We start from the raw sequence: 23,554 nt of genomic DNA on the forward strand, positions 1-23,554 counted from the left end.
TTTGTCTTTATTTACAAGGCTATCAATTTCTCTTTATAAGGCTATCAATTTGTCTTTATAAGGCCATCAATTTGTCTTTTTTTGTGCTATGGGTTTGTCTTTATTCATAAGGCCCTGAATTTGTCTTTATTCATAAGTCTATCAATTTGCCTTCAGGCTATCACCTTGTCTTTATTCATAAGGTTATCAATTTGTCTTTAGTCATAAGGTTATCAATTTGTCTTTAGTCATAAGGTTATCAATTTGTCTTTAGTCATAAGGTTATCAATTTGTCTTTATTCCTATGGCTACCAAACACACCACAACCAAATTAGAATAAATATACTATAGAGTCAGTGGCTAAAATTCCGACAATATTTCACTCCATATCCCTGTCACATTCCTCTGCTGGCTAATATTTCTAAGTTGAGAGAGGCTCGGGTCTGTGTTTTCGTCAGGTAAGAAGGCTCCCTAGCACCTTTTCCTTAGAGATTTAGTTCTGAATGTGGTTGACTTACATCCTTTTGTACATTATGCAGAGTTTGGTGATGTTTGGACAGAAAGGTGTAATAAGCAAAGTAAATCGCTTAGGAAAATATCTTTAAAGAGCTTCCCTAACCGACGAAAATGCGGGCCTTGTGGCGGTATTCTCGTGACGTCAGGAAGCTTCCTAACACCTTGTCTTTACCAGCCTATTTCGGATTTTGCTTCCTTACTAAGTTTTTGTGTGCTATTCATGCAATCTGTGTCCATGTCAAAAGAATTTAAGAAGCAAGAAAGAGGGTATTAATGGGTAGTTTGGAAAAACAATAATCGCTAAGGAAAAGGTGTCAGGGAGCCATCTTACCTGACGAGAATACGAGCCTCTCTTTGACATGGTGCATCAGGGAGGACTGTGAAGGACGTGCCCTAAATGTGACGCAGACCCAGTGAAATAGTAGGCCAACTTAAGTGCTCACCCGTGCCTGTGCAAGAGATAGCATAATTCACCTCATTCACAGCTCACCACGATGAAGAGATAGAGGGGTTGGAAAGGAGGGCGGGGTGGGAATATGCATGAGAATATGGTGTGGAATATGGTTACCTTGAAGATAAGTGTGCCATACCTAAAAGAAGCAGAACACCGACATGACTGTGAAAGAGATATCTAGTGCAGACAAAAGCAAGTCTTAGTCCGTTAGTGAGCAAGGTTCCTGTGTGTGGGATTTTGCTGCAAGGGTATTTTGTGTACCGTCCTCCGCCTAATGGCTCATAGTCGCGACGCTCGTTTGTCTCTAGCCTGTAGTTCCTCCTTTGTTAACTTTTGGAAATGCCTGAATCCGTCCTCTTTTTGGACGTTGCGTGCTAATGGGTTAATTACACACGTCCTCGCCCAATCTGTCTCTGCATGTCATCAGTTTTAAACCTCTTCTTTGTCGAAGATACATGATGATGCTTTTCGACTGTTTATATGGAATTCTATCGCTCCATTTACTTCTTTGAGTGAAACTGTTCATTACTTAATTTGATATATTTACCTCCACCAATGAAGTACGTGAAGGTTATGTGTTTACCCTTGTCTGTTTCCTTGTTTGTCTGTGTGACTCTTTTTTCGCAAGATATCTCAAAAAGTTGTTAGAGGATTTCATGATATCTGGGTCAAGGAAGAGCTGATTTAATGTTGATGTGAATGCGGATTATGATGCAGTAATAAATCGAAAATTTTATTGACATTTGCAGTGGCTTGCCTTCTCTAATATGTGTAACACAGCAAAATAAGACTTATATACTTACGCCAACGACATTGGACGGAGGTTAGTCTACTGTATAAATCAGAAACTATATTGGCTTTGTTGGAGTGCCTTATAATTTATCGATTTGTGATAATATATGAAGTGACAAATCTCACATTCTGGGTTATATGCTACATTTCACTTTTCAGTATCCTATTCATTGTAAGAAATATACACAATGCCAAGTGGTGAATTAATGCATCTTAACCCACTTGGACTGGGAGGGGGGGGGGAATCAGTTTGTTTCTGCCACTTCTTGACAAATTGCATTCGGTTTGGGATAGATTTTTCAACTTGGATGGGTTCGATGTAGCCACAGTAGACCCCTTCAGCACGAGTGACCATTCTTAACTTGAATATAGTCTTCTGAGACAAGCAGGAAAAAGCTGTGTATCACATCAACCGGAGTCACGAGGTTAACAGACAGAATACAATAATAAATAAAGCAAACGCAAGTACCTGTAAAAACATTTGGTCTCAAAATGTACCATGTTATAAAGAATCCTACAAACACTGACATCAATAACTTCCTTGGAGTAATTTTACCTGATACTATAACTGCTATAACTTTTCCAGTTCCTTTCTACCAAACTTTTACTATAGGAGTTAACTACTAGCTTTCAGATGTCAGTGCATGTAACTGGTTAACTTTGAAACTGCTTGCCTTAATATGAATTTCCCTTTCCATATGATCTGAAGTGTGTGTGTGTTTGTGTGTGTGTGTGTGTGTGTGTGTGTGTGTGAGAGAGAGAGAGAGAGAGAGAGAGAGAGAGAGAGAGAGAGAGAGAGAGAGAGAGAGAGAGAGAGAGAGAGAGAGAGAGAGAGAGAGAGAGAGAGACATTATGTTTTTAACTGCCAAATATTAGTTCAACCCGTAACCATGTTTTCACCAGTTATCATATCACTTCTACTGCCCCAATGCATGCTGTGTATCTGTTACCAACAAATAACAGGTGACAATTTCAATGTTATCAATGGTTACTAAGATGATAAAGAAACACTATATCACTCAGTGTCATGTGAGTACATGTGTTGGAGTCTGAGAGAGTACAGGGGGGTGCAGGGTGAGTCCAGAATTATCATTTATAGATATATAAATAGATAGATAGACAGATAGATAGGATGATAGACAGATAGATAGACTAATACTGAAGGAAGGAAGTTCATCCTTCATTTATCAGAGCACTCTCCTTGGTATAGAAAATGCCTGGTATTTGCAAGAACAAAATAGTGTCATCATGTAGAAAGTTTAAAAAGAATGTTATCATTGGTACGATTATTATTATTATTATTATTATTATTATTATTATTATTATTATTATTATTATTATTTCCCTAATGTCTGAGTGCTTGAGAATACAGTCTACTCCAGTTTTGCGTTTACATGGAGACATCAAGTTCTGGGTTATGAGGCAGTGCTGTGTGTGTGTGTGTGTGTGTGTGTGTGTGTGTGTGTGTGTGTGTGTGAGAGAGAGAGAGAGAGAGAGAGAGAGAGAGGAAGAAATAAATGGAATAATGGAGTCTTGATACAGTCACGCTCCTGAACAAAGTTTCTTGATTTAATGGTGTTGTCCATGTTATAACCCTGATAAGAAATCCACCAAGTAGTCACCTGGTATCCCTTATTTGGTACGTGGACATATAAATTTCTTACGTATCTTGTGACGAGGTTGTGGGCAGGTAAGGGGACTGGAAGGAGAAACGAAGGAGTCGCTAAAAAATGTATGCATTATTTTTATGCAAGGAAGATGGAATCAAGAACCAGATGCCCACAAAACTGTTCCCTCCAAGAAAAAAACAAAAACAACAGAGAGTCAAATTCAAGATCAGTTCATTTGCTGAGAGATAATTCTTTTCTACACTAACTTGTCCTAAAATCCACATCCTTTCATCATAATGCAGTGTTATAACAATAGATTAACACTAAAATGTGATTCTAGTCATGAGGTAGTGCTGTGGAGAGGATGCAGAGCCGTAGTATTATCTTTTTCTGCCACTGAGCTACGCGAAATAAGCTGCAAAAGGAAAAAAAAAACTGGACCAAGTTAAGATAAAAAGGGTATAGCTATAATCTGGGATCATATTTCTTTTGTTTGATTACCATGTCATTCAGATAAAAGTTATGTTGTTCTTGTTTAATATGGGTGCAGTGTGGCTAAGGCAGATTTTGAGGTTGATCAGGTTTCTATGTAGCTAATAACTTTAATCGGCCTCTCTAAAATCGACGACAAAAAGATTGGCCCTAAATACGAGACAGTAGCAAACATATATATAAGACCTCCTTCCTACTTTTTTTTTTTTTTTTTTTAATGTTGCAGTTTCCAGAACAGGTAGTATATTAATTGTTTCGTCATGAGTCAATGTATAAATTATCGGAATTCATAGTTTTGAGTGTAGCAGTATTTCAGAGGAACAGGGCCAGGGCTGGAATATAAATTATCGGAATTCATAGTTTTGAGTGTAGCAGTATTTCAGAGGAACAGGGCCAGGGCTGGAATATAAATTATCGGAATTCATAGCTTTGAGTGTAGCAGTATTTCAGAGGAACAGGGCCAGGGCTGGAATATAAATTATCGGAATTCATAGTTTTGAGTGTAGCAGTATTTCAGAGGAACAGGGCCAGGGCTGGAATCCTGGTGAGGGCAGCTGGTGTCACTCAACTCAGGTATCCATCCACCCTTGATGAGTTGGTGGGTAAAATGAGTACCTAGGGGAGGCAACTGTGGTAACCTGGATGATGCAGTGGCCTTGTATCCCGGGATATTGGATAAAAATCCCTCAACGGTTTTTAAGGCCTAAGTTACGGAGATGAGCACCATGGCTAAACGCATCATGACGTCATCCCAACCCTTACCCTTACCAACACCGCCCATCACTGCTGTTTTCCTCCTGATGTCAAATCCTCAACACCACAATAGGCATGCACTGAATAAATTAGTGTAAAAAATGTTTATCCCCAGTGACCTAACTTATTAAGCAAAGGTGAGTCAGAGTCCATCACCTGCTTGGTCTTAATTAGCAACAGAGAGAGAATAGATATAATAGATAACACAGTAAAAAGGTGAGAGTAATTCAGTACGTGTTTCACATTACGAGTCTTGTGCAGCTATACCTTTTTTACTCTAACCAGGCCGTAAATTGCCAACCCTCCACTTAGGGTGCTGAGCTGTGGCAATAGATTAACATTAGAATATGGTGCTAGTCACAAAGAAGTGCTGTGGAAAGGATGTAGGGCCATGACATTGTCATTTTCAGTCACTGAACGATGCGAAATAAGTTACAACAGGATGAAAATTTTGGCCAAGTTGAAATGAATGAACTATGGGTACACAGGCCTTCTGCGCATTGCTTTGGTTACGCATCACCCAAACTCCAACGTTAACAGTATGATTTGATGGTAGGTTGGGAAGCGGATCATCCACTCACTCGATGTAGCGCTGCCTCTCTCTCTCTCATCTCCGAAGGAAGGATGGTTAGTTGCCAGTGGAGGGTAACTTCAGCCTGCAGTCCACTGGGTTCGTATTCAAATGAGCCAGGGATTGCATCTGCTACTGCTGCTGCTACTACTACTACTACTACTACTACTACTATTACTACTACTACTACTACTACTACTACTCTACTACATCAACAATATCAACAACTACTACTGTTACTACTACTACTACTACTACTACTAGTTGCTACTACTACTACTACTACTATTACAACTACTGTTACTGCTACTGCTGCTCCTTTCTCTACTACTAGTGCTACTACTACTACTGCTAATGTCATTCTCCCTCGTGAGGTCTGCTCTGCTCTGTCTCAGGGGCACAAGATCATCAACCCTCAGGCCTGTCTCTCTGGCGGGTATGGATTACGAAGCTACAGTGGTCGAGAGTCGCATAGACCAGCGACTCCAATAGTTTAATGTCTTTATTTACAGTGTAATATCAATAAATATAAAATAATACTAATAATAGTAATAGTAAATGGTTGGTAACCACAGCTGTTGGCGTGCTTGGGGCCAACGGATTGTAATATGAGGGTTAGTGTTAACCTTCACATTACAACTCCAAATGATGAACAGTATTAGGAAGGTTGGTTTTGATCTTCACAATATAATTCACCAATGGATGGAGGTGATTTTGAAAAAAATTACAACTACTACTACTACTACTACCACTACCTCTGCTATTACTGCTACTACTACTACTACTACTGCTACTACTACAACTGCTACTGCTACTTCTTCTTCTACTACTAGTACTACTACTACTACTGCTACAACTACTTCTACTACTACTACCACTACTACTACTGCTATTACTGCTACTACTACTACTAGTCAACGGAAGGGGAAATAAACAGAGGGTGGAGGGAATACAGAGGGATGGACAAGATGGCCTAATATGGAGGTGGGTGGTTAAGTGGGATGAGGCGCCTATAGTCAGTGAAAATGGGTGTTATCAGAGAGGTGACTTTGGCGATGAAAAGATAAAAGTCACCGATAGGAGATAGGGAAAGGATGTGTGTGTGTGTGTGTGTGTGTGTGTGTGTGTGTGTGTGTTGAGAAAATGTTGATGCAAAGGAGTGGACAGGTTGGGCTTTGATGGCAGAGTGTGTTTGGTTTGGGCAGAGCTGATTCAGAACTTGATACACTGTGTTGATTGGTAGGCATTATCGCGGTGTTCAAATGAAAGATTTTCTCCAGTCACAAGAAGACGGACATCATCATCATCATCATCTCATCACTGATCAGGAAGAACAGATTAAGAAAGCAGTGTCCTCATAAACTTAGTGTCTTCAATACAGTAATAAAGATAAGAAAAAGACAAATCTATGTACTGCGCACATCAGTTTTTTTCAGTACTTCCACAGAGACCAGATCATATCCCGCTGCACAGTCTAAAAGTTACCTACGATCAAGATTCCGCTAACGGCAGAGAAGAAGATGGCGAGAAATTCAGCAATGGAACGCAATCACGCATGTGAGATGCAGGCATTTGCCAGGCTGAGGTATACACCAGGCAGAAGTATACACCAGGAACAGATATACACAATACACGAGACACAGGTATACACCAGGGACAGGTATACACCAGGTACAGGTATTCACCAGGCACAGGTATATTCCAGCACAGGTTTATGCCTGGCAGTGCGTTAGTGGACATTTGTGCTGGGAGGGGGTTGGTGATAGTCAATACCCTCTTCAGTCAAAAAATGATCCACAGGTATACAGTACATGGCGAGTGATGAGAAGGGTGGGTGGTGAACCGAATGAAAGGAAGGCAATGATTGATTATGTGTGTGTGGATGAAAGGATGCGAAAATGTGTAATGGATGCAAGAGTTTATAGAGGTCGGGGGAGTGGACTTTCTGATCACTACTTGGTGGTGACCAGAATCAAGGTCCAATTAGGATGGAGAAATAGAAGAAGGGAAGGACGGGAAGAGGGAGTATTTGTAAGGAGAGTGGAAAGGTTACAAGAGGATGAGAAAAAGGCAGAGTATAAGAGAGAAGTGGAGGAACGATTGGGCAAATATGAATTGGAGCAGATGGGGGACGTGGAAGGTGTGTGCAGGATATTTCCAGAAGAAATATGTGTAGCATGTGAGTGGTGTGTGGGATGAAGAGAAGACGGAGGGGGGTGCAAGGAACAGCGTGGTGGAATGAAGAAGTGAGACAGGCTGTGGCACAAAAGAAGAAAGCATATAATGAATGGATGAGAAATAGGGGCGTGGAAGAAGTTGAGAGGCGGAAGAGTGAGTTATATGTAGAAAGAAAGAGAGAGGTGAAAAGATTAATAAGAGAGAGTACGAGAGAGTGGATGAGGAATTTGGAAGGAACTTGAGTATAAAGTGGAGGGACTGTAAGAAAATGTTCTGGAAAGAGGTGAAAGGAGTAAGACAGGGTGGAAGTGGAGTTAGCAGGGGAGTGAAAGATAAAAATGGTAGATTACTAGTGGAGAAGGAAGAAAAAGTGAGCAGATGAAGAGAACACTTTAAGGAATTGTTGAAAATGGAGAATGGAAGTAATGCGAATATAAGTCGCTGGGGAATGGCTGGGAGAAGGAGGGAGGTGAGAAGACAGGAAGAAATCAGTATGATAGAAGTTGTGGAAGCAATGAAAAAAGTTAAATTGGGGAAAGCCCCAGGAATTGATGGAGTGTGTGGTGAAATGCTGAAGTATGGGGGAGAGATAGTAGTAGAATGGATGTGGAAAATGTGCAGATTGGCCTGAGAGGAAGGTAGAGTCCCAGAGGATTGGAAGTCAGGTATAATTATTCCCTTGTACAAAGGAAAACGGGAAAAAGAAGTGTGTGGTAATCATACGGGCATCTGTCTTCTTAGTATAATAGGAAAAGTGTATGGTAGGATACTTATTGACAGAGTTAGAGAAAGAACAGAGGAATTAGTTGGAGAAGAACAGGGAGGCTTTAGGAAGGTAGGAGGTTGTGTAGATCAGATATTCATTCTTAGATCTTTAGTGGAAAAGTTTCTAGAGAAGGGAAAGAAGTTGTATGCGGCTTTCATGGATTTGGAGAAAGTATATGACAGGGTGGATAGACAAGGATTGTGGAAAGTATTAAGAATATATGGACTAGATGGGAAATTGTTGAATGCTATGAAGAGTATGTATGAGGGTGCTAAGGCTGCAGTGCGTGTGGATGGTGAACTGAGTGAATTTTTCTCTTTGAAGATTGGGTTGAAACAGGGATGTGTCATGTCTCCATGGTTGTTCAATCTTTACATGGATGGGGTAATAAAAGAGGTACAAGGTAGGGTAGTGGATGTTGGAGTGGCCCTGGTGAGAGAGGACAGTGTTTGGAAACTCCCTGTACTGTTGTTTGGAGATGATACTGTGTTGTTGAGTGAAGACGAAGGAGAGCTGCAAAGCTTGGTGGATGAGTTTGGGAGAGTGTGTAAGAAACGGAATCTAAAGGTGAATGTAGGGAAAAGTAAAGTGATGGTCTTTGAGAGAAGTAAAATCAGTGAATGTACAGCAAGGTTGAGTGGTGAGGAATTGGAAAATGTGAGTACGTTTAAGTACTTGGGTAGTGCGATGAGTAAGGATGGAGGTTTGGAGGGTGAAGTGCTTGAAAGGGTGCAGCAGGGAAGAAAAGTTGCTGGTTCCTTGAAAGCAGTTATAAGAAGCAGGGAAGTGAGCATTGAAGTGAAAAGGTTACTACATGACAGTGTTGCGATACCAACTCTAACTTATGGAGGTGAAGCTTGGACGTTGCTGGAAGGACACAAGTCAAGAGTGAGAGCAGTGGAAATGAGTTATTTAAGAGGAGCCTGTGGAGTCACATGGAGAGACAGGCTGACAAATAAGAATATAAAGGAGCGTTGTGGTGTGGATGTGGATGTGATAGGAAGCGTTAGGAGGAATACACTGAGGTGGTTTGGCCATGTGGAGAGGATGGAGGGTGAAAGACTGACGAAGAGAGTGTATGTGAGTGAGGTGGAGGTGGGAAGAGGGAGGGGGAGGCCGAGGATGAGATGGAGGGATGGGGTGGAGAGGTACATGAGAGAGGGGGTGTGAATTGGGAGCAGAGCAGTGAAATGGTGGGGGACAGGGCGACGTGGAGGCAATTTGTTTGTGGCCACTCCGAACGGGATTGAGACGTCTGGCAATAGATAAAGATAGATAGACAAGTATTGCCAGGCGCAGGTATACACCAGGCACAGGTATACGCAAGGTATATGTCAGGCACAGGTATATGCAAGGTATATGCCAGGCACAGGTATTTGCCAGGCACAGATATACACCATGCACAGGTACATAACAGGCACAGGTATACGCGAGGTACAGGTATATGCCAGGCACAGTTCTATGCCAGGAACAGGTATACACCAGGAACAGGTATATGCCAGGCATGGGTATACACTAGCACAGGTATATTCCAGTCACAGGTATACACCGGGCACAGGTATATGCCAGGAACAGGTATACACCAGGCACAGGTATATGCCAGGTACATGTATGCGTCAGGCATAGGTATACGCCAGGAACAGGTATACGCCAGGAATAGGCTATGCCAGGCACAGGTATATGCCAGGCATATGTATACGCCAGGTACAGGTATATGCCAGGCACAGGCATGCGCCAGGCACAGGTATATACGCCAGGTAGACACCAAGCAAAGTTATATGCCAGGTATATGCCAGGCACAGGTATATGCCCGGTGCAGGTATACGCCAGGCACAGATATACGCCAGGCACAGGTATATGCCAAGCAAAGGTATACACCAGACATAGGTATATGGCAGGAACAGGTATACACCACACACAGGTATACGCCAGGCACAGGTATCCACTAGGAAAAGGATATGCCAGGCACAGGTATATGCGAGACATAGGTATATGCCAGGATCAGGTATACACCAGACATAGGTACTTGCCAGGAACAGGTATACACCAGACACAGGTATATGCCGGGAAGAGGTATCCACCAGGAACAGGATATGCTAGGCACAGGTATACGCCAGGAACAGGTATCCACCAGGCACAGGATATCCCAAGCACAGGTATATGCCAGGAACATGTACACACCAGGCACAGGTATATGTCAGTGCTGGTATACTAGCTGTTGTATGTATGTACGCAACGACTTACTCGTGTTCCTGAACTTGATTCTTCTGAATTCTCTACTCTGGCTTCGGCTTTCCTGTCATTCTTTGACTAAATACTGTATATCTGCACTCTTTACTTATCTCCTAACTCTACTGACCATGAAAAACTCTTTGACTATCCTACTTCTACGATGGAACACATTCTATCTATTTCTCCTTTCTCTGAAATCTCCATTCAAGGAAATTTCAATGTTCACCACCACCACTGGCTCTCCTCTCTCACTGATCCATCTGGTGAACAAGCCTACATCCTTTCTATCCATAATAACCTAGAGCAGCTTGTACAGCACCCTACCCATTTCCCTGACTGCCTTGGAGAGAGCTCCAACATACCTGACCTCTTCCTTACAACTAATCCTTCTGCTTACACTGTTAATCTTTCTTCTCTGTTGGGCACCCCCGATCACAACCTTATTACCTTAACCTGTCCTATTGCTCTGGTACAGCCTGTGGACCTTCCAAAGAAACTTCGACCGTGGCACTTTGGAGCTGCGGACTGGGAGGCTCTTAGGCAGTACTTCTTTGATTTTCCCCGGAATGATTATTGCTTCCATGGCCGGGAGTCATCTGAGTGTGCCTTGCGCATTCTCTCTGGCATGGAACCATGCATTGCCTTCTCATATCCTTTGACTAATGCAAGATGGCCTTGGTTTAATCACGCTTGTTCTAATGCTGTCTGCAACAAAGAGAGGGCCTATAAAAGGTACCAGAGCCAACCCACCCCTCAATCACATCTTTTTTATGCCTCTGCCCGGAATCTTGCTAAGTCTGTTCTTCGCTCTGCAAAAAATAATTTCATCCGTACTAAATGCTCTCAACTCTCCAACTCGAATTCCTCCTGTTCCTTTTGGTACCTTGCCAAAAACCTTTCTGACAACTTTACCTCATCATCCTTCCCTCCTCTTTTCTACTCTGTTGGTTCTGTAGCTATTTCTTCTACTGATAAAGCAGATCTCTTCGCTCAGACTTTCTCCTCCAAATCCACCTAAGACTATTCCGGTGCTGTTCCTCCATCATTTCTCCCCTCTGATTTCCTCATGTGTGACATTAAAATTTCTTCAGCTGATGTATTTTCTGCCATCACTGCCCTCAGTACTAGCAAGGCATATCGGCCTGATGGTGTCCCTCCTGTTGTCCTCAAGAACTGAGCTTCTGTGCTTATATCTTGCCTATGTAAACTCTTTTTGCCTTTGTCTATCAACCTGCACCTTTCCTTCTTGCTGGAAGTTTACTCTCATTCAGACTGTCCCAAAAAAGGTCGACCATTCCCTACCTTCAGACTATCATCCAATTGCTTTAACATCGTGTACATCAAAAGTTTTCAAGTCAATTGTTAACAGAAAAATTTTAAAGCATCTTTCTTATCACAACCTTCTATCTGGTCGTCATTACAGGTTCCGTCAGGGACGCTCCACAGGCGATCTTCTCATCTACCTTTCAGACTCCTGATCATCCTCCTTTCGGGACTTTGGCGAAAGCTTGGCCACTGCACTTGACATATCAAAGTCTTTCGATCGAGTCTGGCATAAATCTTTAATTTCCAAACTGCCCTCGTATATAAGGTTTCTATCCATCTATCTGTGTCTTCATCTATAGATTTCTTTCTGGTCATTCTATAGCCGCTCTTGTAGACGGCCATCGTTCTTCTCGCAGATCTACCAACAGTGGTGTTCCTCAGGGCTCTGTCCTATCACCAACTCTCTTCCTTTTATTCATCAATGACCTAAGCTCTACATCTAACCTTATCCACTCGTACACTGATGATTCCACCCTTCAACTTTCCATTCGGTTCCTGCAACGTCAATCTCAGCAGTTACTTCAACAAACTCTGGATGAGAAATTGGCACACATAATATCTGACTTGGTTCGTATCTCTGACTGGGGAAAATAAAATCTTGTTGTTTTCAGTGCATCGAAGACTCAGCTCTTACACCTATCAAGCCGACAGAATCATCCACAGGAGTACCCACTAATGTTTAATAATATCCAGCTCCATCCTGCATCATCCTTGAACATGCTTGGAGTTCATTCACTCAGAATTTATCATGGAAATATCATATTACATCTCTTGTAAAATCTGCTTCCAAGAGATTAGGTGTGCTAAGCCGACTCTGTTCCTTCTTTACCCCTGCACAATTCTTTACTCTATACAGGGGTTTTATCCGCCCCTGTTTAGAGTACAACTCTCATGTGTGAGGAAGCTCCCACATACAGCTCTTCTAAATAGGGTGGAGTCAAAGGCTTTTCGTCTCATTGACTCTCCTCTTACTGACTCCCTTCAACCTCTGTCTCTTCACTGCACTGTTGCATCTTTATCTCTTTCCTATCGCTACTCCAATGGTCACTGCTCCTCTGAACTGTCTGCTTGGATTCCTCCACCTCTATGATGGGCGTGTAACACCCGTCTAGCAGCAAACTCTCATCTCTTTTCTGTCCAACTCTCTAATGCAAGGGTTAACTGTTACTCCCAGTCTTTCATTTGTGCAACAGGTCAACCCTGGAACTGTCTCCCTTTGTCTGTATTTCCTACATCCTATGATCTCCAGTCTTTCAAACACAGTGTGCCCAGGCATCTCGAAATGAACGGATCTTGAATATGGCTCTCATTTGTATTGTCTTTTTTTTTTTTTTTTTTTCTTGGAAGGAATGGTTTGCGGGCTCCTGGCCTTTGGTCCCTTCTTCCTTGCATAAAAAAAAAAAAAAAGAAAAAGAAAAAGCCAGGCACAGGTATATGCCAGGCAAAAGCATAAACACATACGGACACAAACCAGGGACAAACAAACACACACACACACACACACACACACACACACACACCGCTCGCCGGCTCAGTGGTAACACTCTCGCTTAGCATCTGCTAAGACAGGGGTTCGTGCCTTGCTCAGGATGCGAAAACTTTCACTGACAAAACAGGTGGTTACTGCCCCCCTTGAGGAAGAGGATGGGTGTGTGCGTGTGTGAAGGTCAAGGCTTTGCCCTTAGATCGGACTATCAATGCTGATGATCACAACCATCATGTGATCCTGACCGACCCGGTGAATTACACACACACACACACACACACACACACACACACACACACACACACACACACACACACACACACACACATACACAAGATTATCTTAAACACAGTCAGTTCTACTTTCCTCCAATCACAGACCTCACCCAGGTAGTTCTGTAGTTTGAAGTTATTTTATATTACCATTCAGAGGCGTGTAGCTGATGAATTTTTCTCTGTAGTAGTAAATTACCTTTATTATTTTGACTATCATCTTTCTTTGGGTAAAATGTATGTAAGAAAAATGTAATATGAAGGCAATAACGCCAGTAAGTTTATATCCCTATTGCGTTCATGTTCACCATAGCGATAAGGACACACGCCTTACCTCCAATCGTAAGGAAAAAAATATGCTATAAATGCAAGTAAAGCTACCAAGTTTATGTCCCTAAGTAGTATGTGTTCAACGCAGCGATATGGACACACGCCTCGCCGCTTTTATGAAATGCAGATCCTTCATCTGCTCCCTGCCCCAGCCGGGAGTCGAACATGAGTCATTAGGATTGCAGGCCACCTCTCTACCGATTCAGCCACTACCTCCTCATACATATATATATATATATATATATATATATATATATATATAGAGAGAGAGAGAGAGAGAGAGAGAGAGAGAGAGACCCTCTAGCGCCAACAGTTATAAAAACAGACATAAGCAGAATATTTTTTTCATGATTTCGTCTCCTTAATTATAATTTTACACATCTTTATGTGTACACACAATCGAAAAATTTCCTTTGCAGTTCTACATGTTTTCGTTTTGAAACCGCAAACGAACTATCTGAAATTATCTTTCAGTCACTTTAATTTAGGTGTGTGCCTGATGCTGCTATCAGCACCTAGTAAAGCATGAAGTTTATCCAACATATAGACTATCATTCCTCCAGTTTGAATCCCCTGATCTGCTACTTTTGATAGAGACACAAGTAAGCTCCACCTCTGATTTAGCTAGATTTAATTTTCCTGGTTATATCTTGATTCAAAATTTCAGACCCAAAGGAGGCGTATGTTGCCTTGCTAAATCAGAAATTGCCCTGGAGGAGATTACTAAATTTAATTGTCCTTTTTTCGACTATCCATACACAAATTAAATTCTTTTGGTAAAATTAAGTATTTATGTTGTGTTTATCGTTCCCCTAATGCCCTTTCAGAGCCGAGTTTATTTAACTCTCTGTCTTCACAACTAAGTGTCCTCAACATTAATACTGCATCAGAAATTACTATTCTGGGTGATTTTAATGTCCATAATGTCAAATGGCTCACTTATTCAGCCAGAACTGATGACTCTGGTCTTGAATGTGAGCTATTTGCAGACTCATTTGATCTCACCCAGTTAGTCAGTCAACCCACTCGTGTACCAGGCAACCCCTGATCAAAATCCCCACCTATTGGACTTGTTTCTAACAACCAATTCAGATAATTATAGTGTCGAAGTGAAGTCCCCCCTCGGATCCTTGGATCATTGTCTGATTCAAGCCACCAGTTTCACACCTAACACACCCTCCTGCTCTGAACCTGTCGTGATGACTAAATGGCACTACAACAGAGCAGACTGGGAAGGACTTCAAAATTTTCTCATGGATGTTCCTTGGGCCTCCTTTTTCTCCCATGATGCAAATTCCACATTGGACCACATACAGGATTTCATTAAAGTTGGCATGGAAACATTCATTCCCCATCATAGTTACAGAAAAAGATGTAGCCTAATTCTCCTAAATGGTTTGATCACAATTATGCTAGAGTAACAGAACATAAAACAATAGCCTATAACACTTATACAAGGACCAAAACCAAAGAAGCCTTTAACCATTATAAAAATATCAGAAACCATGCCAAAACTATTATCAATCTTTCCAAATCAAACTTTCTACATAGACAAGCTAACAAACTACTAAACAATCCAAATGATAACAAAATATTCTGGTCAACCCTTACTTCATTCAAAACTAACTTCACTACCACCTCTTCCATTCCACCGTTACAGTCCCCCAATGGAAATCTAGTAAGTGACCCAAGCGGAAAAGCCAACCTTCTTGTTGACATTTTTTCAACAAACTCAACCCTAAATTCAGAAAATCATAATATTCCTGTACTTGATTTTGATTCCCCTCAAATGACTCCTTTCATGATTCACACCAGACACGTACAGGCCGTATTACAGAATCTATCAGCAGACAAAGCCACTGGTCCAGATGAAATTCCTTCAATAGTACTTAAAAATTGCTTCTCAGTGTTGGCTCCTGTATTAGCAAAACTTTTCTGCTTATGCATCCGTACCTCAATTTTTCCAGACCCTTGGAAAGAAGCAAATATCCATCCTGTTCCTAAAAAGGGGGCAACTTCTGATCCATCAAACTATAGACCAATTGCAATAACTTCCGTTCTCGGTAAAGTTTTTGAGACACTAATTAACTAACACATAGTCAAGCATCTAGAAATCAATAAACTGATCAATGATCGGCAGTATGGATTTAGACAGGAACGTTCGTCCGTAGATATTCCTTGCCTTCTTACCCATCAGATTTACGAAACTATAGACCAATATGGTGATATACACACAGTAGCACTTGATATTTCAAAAGCATTTGACAGAGTATGGCACCAGGCCTTATTGTCTAAGATGTCACACTATGGCCTTGCATCACTGGTTCCTCTAATTTCTTCTTACCTTCATAGTAGAAAAATACGGGTCATGTTAGATGGAATTTATTCTCAGTTTCATTCCATAAATGCTGGCGTACTTCAGGGATCAGTTTTGGCGCCAACCCTCTTTCTCTTTCATATAAATGACCTATCTGTCACGCACAACCCAATACACTCTTATGCTGATGACTCGACCCTTCATAGTTCTTTCACATTTAGTACCTCCTTTACTCAATTTGGTATTATAAATTCCCAAATAGACAGCAATTTCTCTGAACCAGGACCTTTCTAAAATTAATTAATGTGGACAAAAAAAATCTGGTCTCATTTAATGCTCAGAAAACTAAATACATTAATTTCTCCAATAGAAAGAATCCCTCAGACTCTCACATAATTTTAAATGATGTCAGTATTCCCATATCCACTACAATTGATATCCTAGGTGTTACTCTAAACCCCAACCTAAGCTGGACAGCTTATGTTAAATCCCTTGCTAAAAATGCTTCAAAAAAACTGGGACTTATGTACAGAGTTCGTGAGTTCTTCACTGACGAGCAGATGGCCACAATGTACAAAAGTCATGTGCGTTCTCAGATCGAATACTGTTCACCACTGTGGAGTGGATGTGGAGCTGTTGCACTGAGGCAGTTGGACAAATTTCAAAATAAAGCCATTAAATTAATCAATAACCCTGCCATAACGCAGGACCTTACTCAGTTATCAGTACGTAGAGATGTTGCTTCTTTAGCACTATTTTATCGATATTTTGACCGTAAGTGCTCTAACGAACTGGCTTCAATTGTCCCTCCCCAAAATACTCGGGCAGCTGGGAGCGCCCATGAACTCACACTCTCTCCCCCACAATGCAGGACCACTGCTTATCAAGATTTATTTATCCCCAGAACTACTACTCTCTGGAATTCACTTCCTGGGAGTTGCTTCCCACTTACATTTAATCCTCTCGATTTTAAATCCAATTGTTATAAGTATTTTATGAATGGAGGATGCCTTTAGGCACATGGACTTATTTTTTTGCTTCCTTTGTTTTTCCTTCCTCCATTCATTATCAAAAAAGAAAAAAAACTAGCTGCCTTAGGAAGAAAATGATAACAGCAGCAACACTCATTGAGAATCCATGGCGTCCCCTGTGGAAAGATGAGTTTGTGATCGAGTGTATACTTACGGGCATAAATTTCTGCTCAGGGCCGCCCCCTCCCTAACCCTGTATAGCTAGGAAGGAGGGGAAGGGGGAGGGAGCAAAACGAGCTCCAACCGCCTCCACGCCAGCTCCCAAATCTCCTCCATACCCAAACCCAACCCACCCTCACCAGACATTCTTAACTGGCAGTTACATCTCAAGCTGACCTTATATTTAACCCTCTCGCGCACCATAAGATTTCAGTAAGTTTCGGTTCCACGCACAGAACCAAAACCTCACTCAGGCTGGTTCCACTCGTGCGGCAAGGAAAAAAATTCTATAGCCCAATTTACCCGCGGAAAGTGCTTATATTGTTATAAATCGCTTCCCATCATCTTCGTTGATGTTTATACTATCAAATAAGAAAAACAACATAAAACAGATGAATAAATGTACAGAAATGAAGCCTGAATAAACTTTACTTACGTGAAAACTAGCTTCTCATAACTTCCCAACATCACCGTGAAATATGTTTCCCGTGACATGCAGTTACAAAGGACATGTCTATATGCAGAACTTCACGATCTTTCATATGTGAAAGTTTCAAGTTGATAAGTCCAATAGTTTTCGAGTAATAATAATAAAAAAAAAAACTATGAAAATCGGCTAAAAAAGGCTGATTTGTTTATTATTTCGCATGTTCTTAGTGACAATGTAACAAACATATATGTAAGTTCTATCCAGTTTTGTAGCCTAAAGGTTAAGGAAGCCCATGATATAATTCAGTGTTATAACCCTGCTTGTTATGGAGAGAATGAATTTTGAAAAGTTACGATACGTTGCATGCAGTGACAGCACCTATGCTCCGACCCGTAGGCTGAGTATGTATGTTTTTCATAACTTTTTCCCAATTATTTTCACACATAGGTTACTTTGCTGTAAAAAAAGATGCATAAGAAATCATCAGCTTGATCAAGCTTTCTTCAGATTTTTTATGTGACCTGTACTTGCTTTATGCACATTTCAGATCTGACCATGGTAATATCAGTATGGTTGTAGGGTAAGCTCCGACAAATGAGGCTGCTGATGAAATGAAGGATGACTTTTGTGAGAAGCTGCAGGATATAGTGAATAGAGTGGCAAGACATGATGTGTTACTTTGCATTGGTGAACATAATGCGATTGTTGGTAGTGGCAGGGATGGCTTTGAAAACTGTATGGGTAAGGAGGATGTTGGTATAAGAAACTAATGTGAGGTGATATTTGGAAGCTTCTGTTTGGCAAATGACCTTAAGATTGGTGGAACCACCTTTGAGCATAGAAAAATACATAAAACTACTTGGATATCACCATGTGACAAATATTGTAATCAGATTGACCACATTGCAATTAGCAAAAGGCATAGGAGTTATTTGCAAGATGTTTGTGTAAGGAGGGGGGCAGATACAAGTAGTGATCGTCAACTTGTTGTCTCAAAGAATGAAATAAAACTTAAGGGAAATGGTAATGGTAATTGTACAGGAGGTAATAAGTATAATTTTGATGAGCAGAGAAATAGTGCGAACACGAAGCAGAAGTTTCTATGGGAATGTAGGAACAGGTTTCTAATCCTGCAGACATTGATGGAATCTGAAGACAATGATATTAATCAAATGTGGAGAGAGGTAAAAGAGGTTTTGCATGAGAGTGCTAAGGTTACTATTATGAAAAAGGGAAAAGCGAGAAGGAAAATGTGGATGTCAGACGAAACATGGAATGCAATTCAGAAAAGGAAAGAGGCGAAGTTAAGAAGTGAAGAACAACATGCTGATGGCCAGGTAGTTGAAGTACTTAGAGCAAAGTACAGGAGCATACATTCTGAAGTAAGAATACTCGTTAGACGTGATAAGAGGAGGCTGTATGATGAAAAGGCAAAAGAGACAGAAAATAAGTTAAGTAAAAATGACAGTCAGAGCACAAGAGCAGCATATCAGGCCATAAAGGGGTTAACTGGGACTGAAAAGAGAAGGTAGGAAATACCTGTACGAGATAGATATGGTAAATTGATGACTAAAGATTTGGATATAAAAGGAAGGTGGAAGGAGCATTTTGAATCTATTCTAAACAGACCAGTCCCAGCTGAAGAAGAAATTTTGCCAGCCAAGAGAGATTTGCAGATAGAAACAGGGGATATAACCTTGGAAGAGGTAGCAAAATCTATAAAGGAGTTAAAGAATTTTAAGGCCCCAGAAGAGGATGGAATACTTCCTGAAATGCTTAAGGTGGAAAATGATGAGTTGATGAATGTGCTTTTGAAACTTTTTAATGTGGCTTGAGATAATTGTGGAATTCCAGAAGAGTGAAAAAATGGAGTGATTATAAAAAATACAAAAAAAAAAAAAAAAGGAGATTTAAGTTTGTGTGGAAATTGGAGGGGGATAACTTTGACACCTGTAGTTCCAGAAGTCTTTTCCAAAACCTTGTTGAACAGAATAGAGCCAGTAATTGATAAATTTTTAAGAGAAGAACAAGCGGGATTTAGAAACGCTCGGGGTTGTAATGATCAAATTTTTTATTGTAAGGCATCTAATGGAACAAGCTAATGAGATGAAAATGCCACTTAGTATGTGTTTTGTTGATTTTGGAAAGGCGCTTGATAGTGTTTCACGTGGAGCTATGTTGAAAATTATGAGATTCTATGGTATACCAGAAAAGTTTGTAAATATTATAAGAAGCCTGCATGAAGGCACGTTTTGTAAGGTAGTGGTGTGTGGTTCTTTGAGTGATTCATTTGAAGTTAGGTTAGGAGTGATTCAAGGAGGAGTTCTTTCTCCTTTGCTGTTTGTTTTGGTTATGGATTATGTTATGAGAAAGGCTGTAAGGAGAACAGGTGTAGGAATTAACTGGAAAGAAAATAAGAGGCTGATGGATTTGAACTATGCTGATGATATTGTACTGATTTGTGGAAGTATTTACGAGATGCAGAGGGTGCTTGATTGTCTGGTGGAGGAAGGAGAAAAAGTTGGATTGGTAATAGATTATGGAAAGACTGAAATTATTAATACGAACGTGAAGAACCAAATCGATTTTTGTTACTGGAAATAGTGTGGTGAAGAATGTAGAAAACTTTAAATATCTGGGAACGATTGTACCACCTAATGGATCACTAAACAATGAAATTGAGGAGAAGATTAGACAGGCTTGGTGAGCTGTTGGAATGTTGAAATCTGTGTGGAATAATAATATGTTTTTGGTGCAAACTAAAGTAAAAATTTACGAGTCCATGGTTAGACCAATTTTAAGTTATGGGCGTGAGCCATGGTACAGTACAATTGCAACAGATCAGAAAGTATTAGGATTTGAGAATAAAATACTGAGAAGGATTCTTGGGGTAAAGTGGCAAGACAGAGTTACAAATGAAAGAGTAAGAGATATTACGAGAGTGGAACCAGTTGATGAATATGTGAGACTGTCTTGCTGGAAATGGCTGTGGCAGTTTAATACAGGATGTGACAGAGTGGACTGCTAGAGGACCGAGAGGAAGAGGTAGGCTGAGGGAAACCTGGTTGAGGACAATGAAAAGAGAAGTGGGAAAGGAGTGTTGGTGGGACCTGAAGGAGATGGCAAGAGACAAATATTGGTGCAGAGAGTTCATCGAGGCCCTATGCATCCCGTGGGGTGCCACAGGAAATGACTGATTGATTGATTGATACTTTCCGAGTATAATGACTGAAAGAATAGGAATGAAATCCACCACATTTTCCCTGTGAGAAATATATAGTAAACACACATTTATACCTTACAATACAATATTAAAAAAACTAGACAAATAAGCTGGTTACTCACGTCCTCTAGCAGTGTTGTAGTGTTTCTTGAGAGGATATAGAGTTGCAGAGAGGAGGACAGGTACGATCATAGCCTGTGTGTGTGTGTGCGTGTGTGTGTGTGTGTGTGTGTGTGTGTGTGTGTGTGTGTGTGTGTGTGTGTGTTTGTGTGTGTGTGTGTGTGTGTGTGTGTGTGTGTGTGTGTGTGTGTATGTGTATGTGTCTGTCTATCTGTCTTCCTGTGTGTGTGTGTGTGTGTGTGTGTGTGTGTGTGTGTGTGTGTGGAGTGATGGCAGTGGTGACAGTTGTCACAGGCGTGATGGCAGTGGTGTCAGTTGTCATAGGCGTGATGGCAGTGGTGTCAGTTGTCATAGGCGTGATGGCAGTGGTGTCAGTTGTCATAGGAGTGATGGCAGTGGTGTCATTTGTCATAGGAGTGATGGCAGTGGTGTCAGTTGTCACAGGAGTGATGGCAGTGGTGTCAGTTATCATAGGAGTGATGGCAGTGGTGTCAGTTGTCATAGGAGTGATGGCAGTGGTGTCAGTTGTCACAGGAGTGATGGCAGTGGTGTCAGTTGTCATAGGAGTAATAGCAGTGGTGTCAGTTGTCATGTACTCTTTCTCTGATAAACCCTTGTGAGACATTGTAGGTTTAGTGTAAAATGGGAGGGGAACGGTAAAAATCGGTTAGGAATGTTTAAATCTGGCTTTCTCTGAAATATATAAGAAACACTTATACACCTTCTTCACAAGCACACTGCACTATATATAACACAACATCACTATAATACACATAAGGTATGGATGGTGCAGTAGTGGGAAATGCGGGTTTAAATGGCCAGCCACGTGCTCACACACCATTCGAGCCTGACTGTCAGGAGAATACTGAGCTAAATATAGACTGCTTGCCTCTCTGATAAGCTTCTGAGTGTTGCCATATATTTCCCCTAGATATGGCTATCCTCAGCTTTGACTCAACCAAATTTGATGCAAATCCATCCACAGGAAAAGTTTCTATGACCATTTATAGGGAAGTTGCATCATAATGGATCATCGGTTACTCTTCAGATTGCATGGATTATGACTCACATTGCGTCATCGTGTGCAAAGGGGTTAAAACTCCTGGTCACACTACTGTTATACAAACGTGGAACATCAGGATATGTTATAAGAATAAAAAATATAACTATCAACACGCTGCAGCAAGAAATTAATGGATTATGATGTTGAAACTACAACATTACTGTAAATAATGGCCACCCCAGGCTTCATGCATTGGGCTTGCTGTTTAGTTTGTTTACACATGCACACACACACACACACACACACACACACACACACACACACACACACACACACACACACACACACATATACAAACACTCATACACAGAAACATATACACACATACATACACATGCACACATACTCACATATATTGTACATACACACACAAATACACACACACATACACAAATTCACACATATGCATACAAACACATACACACATACATGCACATGCATATACATACTGAACACATGCTAGGGTTGTGTCACAGACTTTCTCATGTCACCACTTGGCCACTAACACCCACCGTCCATACTGAATACATGCTAGGGTTGTCTCATACAGGGCTGGTGTATTGGTATTAGCAGTTTTTTTTTTTACATGTCAGTGGGTCTTCTGGTAGATCAGTAAAGTTCGTTTTAACGAAATTCAAATTCTCAAAGAGCTCCTTGCACAGCCGGAAATTGAACTCGCGTCTATCAGGACAGCAGACCACCTCTCTACCAAATCAACCACTACCTTCCCCAAACTACCACCACCACCTCCAGCTCTAATACTACTACCATTACCATTACTTTCACTACCGCTACCACTACTATTACTACTATTCCTTCTACTGCTATATTGTCATGATGATGATGATGATGATATTATTATTATTATTATTATTATTATTATTATTACTGGTATTATTATTATTATTATTATTATTATTATTATTATTATTATTATGGTGTTTGAGAGGAAAGAAGTCACAGAGTGTGCAGTGAGGTTGGATGGTGAGGATATGGAGAATGTAAGTGCATTCAAGTACTTGGGTAGTGTGATGAGTAAGGATGGAACTTTGGGGGATGAAGTGCGTGAAAGGGTACAGCAGGGAAGGAAGGTTGTTGGTACACTGAAAGCAGTGATGAGAAATAGGGAGGTGAGTATGGAAGTTAAGAAGTCACTGCATGATAGTATTGTGATCCCTACCCTGACGCATGGAAGCGAGGCATGGACCTTGCAAGAGGGGAACAAGTCAAGAGTGAGAGCAGTGGAAATGAGTTACTTGAGAGGAGCATGTGGAGTGACGTGGAGGGACAGGTTGATGAATGAAGAAGTGAAGGAACGATGTGGGGTGGATGTGGATGTGGTTGAGAAGATTAGGAGAAATACACTGAGGTGGTTTGGACATGTGAAGAGAATGGAGAATGAAAAACTGACTAAGAGGGTGTATGTAGGTGAGGTGGAGGGAGGAAGAGGGAGA

Source organism: Coenobita brevimanus, chromosome 73 (assembly GCF_032717465.1).
Source record: "Coenobita brevimanus isolate Jiangsu-jjx chromosome 73, ASM3271746v2, whole genome shotgun sequence".
In the NCBI taxonomy this organism is placed as follows: domain Eukaryota; kingdom Metazoa; phylum Arthropoda; class Malacostraca; order Decapoda; family Coenobitidae; genus Coenobita; species Coenobita brevimanus.